This window comes from Ylistrum balloti, unplaced genomic scaffold (assembly GCF_031769215.1).
Source record: "Ylistrum balloti isolate Yb309-2 unplaced genomic scaffold, AGI_CSIRO_Ybal_v1 Utg369870, whole genome shotgun sequence".
NCBI lineage: Eukaryota > Metazoa > Mollusca > Bivalvia > Pectinida > Pectinidae > Ylistrum > Ylistrum balloti.
Window position 1 is genome coordinate 452,274 of NW_026782013.1, and position 9,342 is coordinate 461,615.

Consider the following 9,342-nt stretch of genomic DNA (forward strand, 5'->3'; position numbering starts at 1 on the left):
ATAATCGTTGCTGAATAATTTTATAGTTCCCATTGTTTGACAATGCAACTTACTGAAGTAACTTGTGTATTACCTGCCCATGAACTATCAACAACGTAGGCAGATGTTGCAAGTAATGTAAACAGATTGAGCTGGTCTTCCCTTGTGACCAAATTACAATTGAAAACGGTAAAAATAAGCATATAACTGCTTTCAGTTGCCATTCATGTGCATATGAACTCGGATAAGATCAAATTCAACATGAAGCTCTAACGCATCTTCATCCTGTTGGTGTTCACATGCCTATGAATGCTAAATGAAAGTAGTCCAATAGTTCGATTCAGTTCATATTTTTAAAATTAAACTGTGATTAGATAGTATGCGGATAAAAAGTATTCAAAATACAGCTATTTTTTTCTTAATGTTTTACATGCTGATCATAGTAACGTTCCCTACCCACAATACACTTATCATTATTCTTTTTCCCGCCAAGAATACCTTTTTTTTCAAAATGTAATGTGAACCTACTCAACATCTTCAACCCTGTAGAATCTCCAAACTCCAGCACTGTAACTTTATACGCTATTTACATAAGTATCAAATATTGAGCATTGTGTAGTTATTGTATCATAAAAATCTGGATTTTAGAACTTGTTATTAACTGCAAAATCAGTCTTATTGCCTTGTTCTGCGTCATGCTTTTGTGTAACATAAGATTTATCCTTATTTTGTAAACCATTAGTGGTTTGGTATCATTGTAGACCATTTTTCATTAATTCGCCACCATTTCTGAATACTGCTATATTCGTTTTGTCTGTATTCAAGTTAAGACTATAAACGTTGAACATGATAACACCTAAGGGGGTCTAAAACCTGTAATTTTTCTGAGGTCTCTGCTTCAACACCGTGTCATCAGTATACTTTATGATAGATAATAAAATACTTATTAGATAAAGTGAAAATGATGGACAACATTCACTGATAATATCGTTTTCATAGTCGTTTACAAATAGTGATTTCAAAATTGGCAAGAGAATTTCCACCTAAAGATAGTACGTGACAGAGCGATTATGATTGTGTGATCTGTAAAATATCCCCTCTAGCACATTGCTTTATGAGTTTACACAACAAATAAGATCTTTCAATAAGATAGAGGGCTTTCTTGTAGTCAGCACGGCAGCAGTATAGCCTTCCGCATCTTTTACTTAAATACTTGCAGCTCAAATATCGCATCAGCGGTAGAATGATTTGGTCTGAAACCAAATTGAGCTTGTGTTATAACATCACTTTCGCTTCTCCCATACAATTTACAAGCGTATATACGTCTGTAGTTATTCGTATTTGGAATATCGCCTTTCCTAGATACATGTTAATAGAACCAGCCGCCCAAGCGCCAGGAAAAACGGAAAATAGAATTAAACCGTTTTGTTTAGCAAGATGAAAGTATATATATAAAATGTTGATTGGTATCCTTACATTAACTTGTTTCTCTATAGGTAACATAGCGGAGAAAACAGAACTTGCTAAATCATATCTTCTAATTTCTCAAATACGCAAGTACATCGTTTTCGTCAAGATTAATTCAGTTCTGCTCGTTTGAACAGCGAGATATTTAAAATGGTGAAAAAAATCATGAATTAAAATGGTGTTACATATCTTTATTCGTCGATTTCCACAGAATTTTTATTTTCTTTTTTTCGAAATTCTTCGTAACCTTGTCATTGTCTCCAATGTATTGTCAGCGTACCATTTCAAGGCATTTTTTCCATTCTTTTCAGGACGTTGTCTTGAGATAAACTGAAGTATTGCTAACAAAACGTAAATGAGACCTACGTAAACAAAGTACATGTATATGTTGTTGTTACAAAAGTAACTTTATCATTGGTGAGGTTGGGGGGAGTTGGGGGGGGAGGGTGGTGCGTGAATATGTTGTTTAGTTCAACTTATTAATAATATTACAAGAAAAGTTATTTTCATCCATTCAGTCTCATGTGGTCCTCAGGGGCTACGGTTAAATGGTCGTGGATGTAAATAGGACGTAAATCAAAACTATAAACCAAACTCCTGTGGCCTTCTGTGTATGGCAGTTTTGTCATTTGTTATTGTCGTTGTTAAGAATAATAATTCAATACACTTGATCGTACATTCTTATATATGATTAGTATTTGTATTGTTCATCAATATCGATCTTTTCCTACAACGAAACCAACATGGACAGCTTTCCATCGAGCTGCATGATAAGAGTGATGATTATACTTTCTCTATTATGAATTTTCCATTTCTGAATAGCAAAATTCTCGCATCTCTCACCTATGGGCTTAACATGTCGCAGCTGATTCGATATTCTAGGGCCTTTTCTCATTATTACGATTTTCGTGCGAGATATCGTGAACCTACAGACAAACACGTAACACATGGTTTCAAATGATGCGGGATGATGAAAATTATGGGAAAATTTTACGGTCGCCATAGTGATCTCATTGAGAAATATCATATTTCTTTGTGTGAAATAAAGCTGGACGTGTTTGATGCTCGTTAGTTTGCTTGCTGGTCCCGTTGTTCTCATTTGAGAATGTAACATTACTTACTTGGATTGACCAAGTTTGACATGGTGGGTGTCGTCAATGAAGCAGAAGACGCTTACTCTTCCGGAACACCAGGTTTTATTCTCCTTATACTTTTTATAGAGTCTTCGTGTAAATCTATCTTTTGTTCTTATTTAGCTCTACTTTTATTGAATTTGAATTTGGTTTATTATTATGCTGGCATCAAGAACAAATATATGACGCAGAAAAGTTGTCAAGCAATGAAATATATACATACATGGACTTGTTTCTGACAAAATAAGTATTTTCCGATCATTTTATATATAACATAAACACACATAAAGTGTTGTCCATGCACGTGGTCGTCAAATCGATGATGAACGGTACTAAATCACCAAGACAACAGTACATATAATAATAGTCATTACACACCATACATATTGGATAGACCAAGCTTACATGTTACAGTAGTGAGAAAGATGAACCGTCTTATTGTTCACAGGTAGAAACACACATGTAGTTACGATTCGGCCCACGAACACAACACAGTCTGAATAGCATCAATATTAACCAATAGTTACAGTGAGAGCATGTAAAGAACATGGATGTGCCTAATGACAGAATCGATATCTCTATAAGGGATATAGACATGTTCTGATTGTATCTACCGTGTCTTGGTGACGAGCAATGTACTCATACAGAATGCATTATTGAACATACCACTTGGTCAGTATTTAAATTATATATCATACCCTTATCCTTATTGAAGAAATAAATTATATTCTGTTCAGACCAGGCTATCGAGTAATCACTATTGCACCAATGGTCAATAGTACGTGGACATCAGACAGGACAGCGTGACTAGCTCTCAAAGTAATGTCATCCTTCGTTCTGATTTAATTGTTTTCACGGTACATTTTAGTAAAAATTTTCATCCAAAATTTTAATGAAAATTCAATTTACTTATATTTGTACTATAATTATATATCAACGATATCTTTTTGAGAGAATGACCGTTTTCACGAATCTCTAGGGGTGTAAAACGTGGTTTTTATCCAACCTGCTGAAGGGACTCCGTACATTTTGTCCGCTCGGATACCTGTCTGAATTAAGGGTGTATCTGAGCACCAAACATTTGTTTTCTGTTTCTTTTTGATATGTTCCGTTTAAATAAAATGTTGTGCGAAATAAATTATGTCAATTAAGTGAAATTCTGCCTCAAAATCGATCAAAAGGACAAAATGTATACAAGACGATTTACAAAACGTTTGTTACAGGTAAAACGATTTCCAAGAACCAGGTAGTACTGAAATGTCAGAAGCTGAACACGATACCATGGCATCCCATACGGTCAAAGTAATGTCACTAAAACGTGAATGTCACAAGACATGTTATGTCCCAGTCTGGGGACAGAACCCGTGTCCTTCCACGGATGGGCGAGGTCATGTCAAGTCAGACGCCAGGAAGAAAAACAAATCGTACGTAAATCTTTAATGATCCTGAAATACGGGTACATGTACATGTAGATAAAGGTATGCCATGTACTCATCGTTAAAGATTACAAATTATTTTTTTAAAATTTTGTACTTGTTATACTTGTTCATTAAGCTCAATCAAAGAAAAACTGATACGTGTCAGGCATGCAATAAAAAGGTTATCAGTTTCCGATCGATAGAGACTTCACTGCTGACAAGTTTTGTTTTAATAAATGACGTTCAATACAGATTAATCTTATTTGTGTAAAAACCTGTGAAGTGGATGGACGGATGGATAGATACAGCATGATGTGTCATGGCGTCAATTCTCCTTGTTTCTGGAAAACACCGTTTCTATTTTGAGAAGCTGGGGTAGAAAGTGATGTAATTACCGCCGAGCATTCAGTAAATGAGATATGTTCGTAAACAATATATCGTCACTGTGCAGACAAAACAAGATTTACTTAATCATGATATCGATACAACTAGCCAAGCACGTGAACTCTAATTATATGAGAAACAAATTAATCTTCTTATTATCAGCAGCGAAAGACACTCTTGATAATTACCGTATTTGCCACGGATTCACTTTTCTTCTCGTTGTGATGCCCTGTTAACATTTAAACCACTTACCTCCCTGTGGTAATATTCCTGGTAATTATCGGCTGTAGTCAGGAGACACATCTCCTCGTGGTATCAATAATACCGTTTACTTTTCCATCATCTTCTTTAACTGACAGCTAATCTCGTCGCCATGGTAACAATTAGGGTTGTCGCGAGGGAATCCATATTAAAGTCAAAACTTCCACCGGTTTTGGACCAATCATTGGGTGAGAAAGAGGTGCCGGTTAGTAGTGAAGGGTAGTTTAGGATGACAGTACCGTCACTTGGTCATTTGTCCAGTAATCTATGCACAATAATCACAGCGTGGTTTGTCTCAGCTGGCGATGTCCCACAGAAATACACAGAGATCGATACAGATGTGATGTAGACTCGGACATAAAGTGGACACGTGGAACTCGGATACCGATTTAAGGTTAGACAGATTGTCTAACACAGATTGTTTCAGTAGAGGAATTCATTCCAATGCTTTTAGTGAGACCAAGCGTAGTGGCAAGCTGCCGTGTCTGATCGTCTCACTTCTGGCTTGTGTTCATCGTATCTCCTCAGAGCTCGAGAAAGCACGAGCTGATCAACACGAAATCGTCAATCGCAAAAAGCGAATCCTGCGCTTGTTACCGCCATTGACGTTTTCTGCTTGCGTCGTGTGCATTTCTGTACGTGTTTTAGGTTCGTTTGGTGTGTTGATTGGTGATAGGTATTTCCTGTCTTCTGACTGCTTTTGTATATGACATGTGGCGTTGCGCATGGCCAGTGGTCTGTGATTTTTTGTTCTGATACACCATGCGTGATACATGTGCAACTGTTGCAGGTTAATTTGGAGAACGTAAACACTACACCATACCTTAAGTGGCTGGTATTCGTGGTGTATGATTGAAGCCAATGGGATACATACATTTTGATTGTGATGATTCTCATTGCGTTCATGCTATCGTAGGTGAAGACGAAGCAGAATTTTATTTCTTCTTTACATTGTTTTTATTGATTTTTTGTTTATTTCATAGATTAAAAATAATTTTCTGGGTAACAACAGTACAGCACAGTATTCGTGGTATTAACAGGACAAGTTTCAAACAAGGGGGAGATAACCTAGTAGAAAAATGTAACTGGCTGATTATTTATAAAACATTCGGGGCTGATAGCCAGACTACATTAGACAAAACGGTTTTCATGGTTATTTTGACTGCTTTTAATGTGTTATATCAATTATTAATTGACTAGAATACAGGTATAAAATTTCATTTTGCTAACGACTCCATAAATGGTCCGATTGAAAGAACTATTCGAATTTGTAGACATATTACAGGTAGTATACTTTAAAAGTTCGCATTTCAAATATTGTACAGAGGCTTTGTCCGTGACCGTGTGTAATTCTTAAAATTGCACTTAGAGAGTCGGAATTTTTTCTAGCTCTTTAATAGTCTTTAGCGCTGTTGATACTATAGTTTCATCTTTGTGTCTGTCATTGTAACGATGCACGAAGACAAAGTTTCACTTAAGATCACTTTCTATGTAAAATGTTTTACATTAAAGTAGCTAACAAACAGAACTATGCTCTAAACACTGACGATACGAAACATATTCTCATGCGGCAGACTTGACAGATGACGTCTGATCTAGAATTGACAGGAAACTTGGACCAGTCGGACGTATTTGCGGTGCCGTCATCAATTAAATAAACTGCTAGCGCATCAGTTACAATTAGTGATGACGTCAACAGGAAAACGGTAACAAACACCTTTCCATCAACTTGCACTACATCCCTTTAGAGATTTCGTCGTGTTGGAAGATGTATTTTAATCCTAACGTCTTTAATGGTTAGTTGTGTATGTTTCGTGTTTTACATGTAGGAAGTCACTTGTGTGCTAATGTGTATCCAGACGTATTTTACCAAGTTTAGATATTTTATATAACAATACAGCATTCTTCATTACATTTCATATCCGATGGGTTTTTTTTAACTAGGAAAATATCACTTTCTCTAGTTGAAAATCATCGTATTTACTGGAAAAGGGTCGATAACTGTTTGATTACAAGATATTTCCTCAACATTTTCTCTTTGCAAGATATCACTTGATTGAGCAGAGTATGATACGCCCATACCACAATAAAAATAGACAAAAACAGAATAAATTTAAACCTAATAGATAATTTATTATTGTTTCAAATTCAACAAAAATAAGAGGCAATTACATGATAGTGTACAACACTATTCCGTTTGATTGTAACAAAAACATTGAAATGATGTACACAAAGGTATTGAATCAAAATATGCTAACCTGATATTATCATGTACTCTGTTATTTGTACAACAGGTCAGATTTAACACAGGCCTTTGAATACTATGTAATTTGTTGAATCTTAAGAGAACAACCGCGTGTAAGCAAATCAGTTCTTGAAAGGTTTTCGAAAATTGACTGGCTCATTTTTTCCAAATATCTAGGAACGAAATGTCTACTATATCGGTTTCCCGCCTTTTTAAATTATTTCCCTCCAAAAAACTTCTAAAACTATTCCTCTTTTATCGTGGCGAATTTTCGCCTTCCTCGTTCTTGTTAACAATTGTCATCGGCACACGCTCTTGTGACGTCATAAATAGTTCGAGGGTTGTTGAATGGTTGAGCTCTAGTTTATGGTTGACATAATGTTTAGAATTGGTTAATTAGGGGTAAATATCTATCTCTTTACACTTCGTAAATTGTCTATAAGATGTACATGCATTGCTACATGGCATTTAAACAAATGCTACATAAACAAACATCCTTTATACCTGTCTAACCATATCAAGGAATGCAATACTTGTTGACATTAAATTACTAGCATTCCGCACGATCGTAAAACACATGCGATTTATATAAGTTAACATGTGACGGTACAAGTCGGTGAAAGGTGTGAGAGTTATTTCCCTTCCAACAGTGATAACAATAAAGGTCGTTACACACTTCACGATTTATGTATTAAATAGCCATTCTTGTTATTCAAAACATTACCTAAATGTCAAGGGTACAAGATAAGTGAACAATACATACCTTGTAATGTTATCCATATCACTTTCGTGCCGAGGAATCCGGTTATTGTAATGTTATCCATATCACTTTCGTGCCGAGGAATCCGGTTATTGTAATGGCCCTGGGCCAAGATATATGTGTCTGGTATTTCTGATAACAAAATCTTACCCCCTTCATACAGTCCTTATTCTACAGGCATCTGAGGACTGACCTGCCACAGATCGTGAATATTGTTTTGTTATTTTATCAATCGAAACATTAAATTTATATGTGTATACTTTGTAATTTCACAAATGGTGACTTAAAAGACTGTACAATGTACTTGGGGTGAAAAGGGATTTTTTTTATTCGAAGCATTGCTTTTGGTAGTTGAAACAGACTCAAATAGGGATTACTTACTCAACACACTAGTTTAAACAATTTACGTTATAACATACACTATGTCATATATTACATTAGCCATTATGAAGTCATGCAACACTAAGATAAATAAAATAGATATGGATTTGAAGTTTATGTTTTTTCTTTGTGTTTGTTTTTGTTTTGGAGTTTGTTATTTATCTTAAATGTGCCGGACATCAAGGCTTATTTACAATATGTTCATGTAGTTCAATTAAATTCTACTTTTTAACCATATTGTCATCACTCTTCGTGAGAAGGCAGGAGAAAACCAGCATTTACAGTGCTTGTTTCAATAGGTAGTGACTATTTTTATCATACGACATTTCCCCAAAGTTTTCACTTTACAAAATTATCATTTCCTGTCATTTGAGAGTGTGAACGTATAAAATAATCTATCATCAAAGTCCCTTCTACAATAATTTTCACAAATTTAATAGGAAAATACCTGTACATGATATTGTAAAACACCATTCCATTTACCGTTCTAGCCTCACTATTTCATTTAAATCTATCCAGCTCAGTATTCGAAAAGTTTTCGAAATCAGCTGACTTGATTTTTTTCCAATAGATATAACTCCAAAATCTCGACTGCTAAATTTGTTGCCTTAACTTGTATGTATAACTTCCTGATAAAAGAATAAAACATTAATTTGGTGAGACATTCACCATGATATATCACAGGAAAGAAGAGAAAGACGACGATACGTGGATGTAATAAAGTACGACTGTCTACAATGAATAGAAAAAGGAAGATGATGGGATATGAGGAACGACGATGACAATGAGATATAGAGCATAGGATAATAGGACAACGATGCTTTACGATGAAAGGACAACGATGCTTTACGATGAAAGGACAACGATACTTTACGATGAAAGGACAACGATGCTTTACGATGGAAGGACAACGATACTTTACTATGAAAGGACAACGATACTTTACGATGAAAGGACAACGATACTTTACTATGAAAGGACAACGATACTTTACGATGAAAGGACAACGATGCTTTACGATGGAAGGACAACGATACTTTACTATAAAAGGACAACGATACTTTACAATGAAAGGACAACGATACTTTACGATGAAAGAACAGCGATGCTTTACGATGAAAGCATGACGATACTTTGATATAATAATATGATATATACTTCGATACAATGAATAAATTATGATGTGATTTGGTAACAACAAGATATGAAAGAATACTTCGGGATAATAAAATTTAAGCACGAAGGGACATCGGAAACAATATAGAACAATGAAACTTGAAAAGGCTGACATAACCGAAGCAAGAGGGCGTGCCG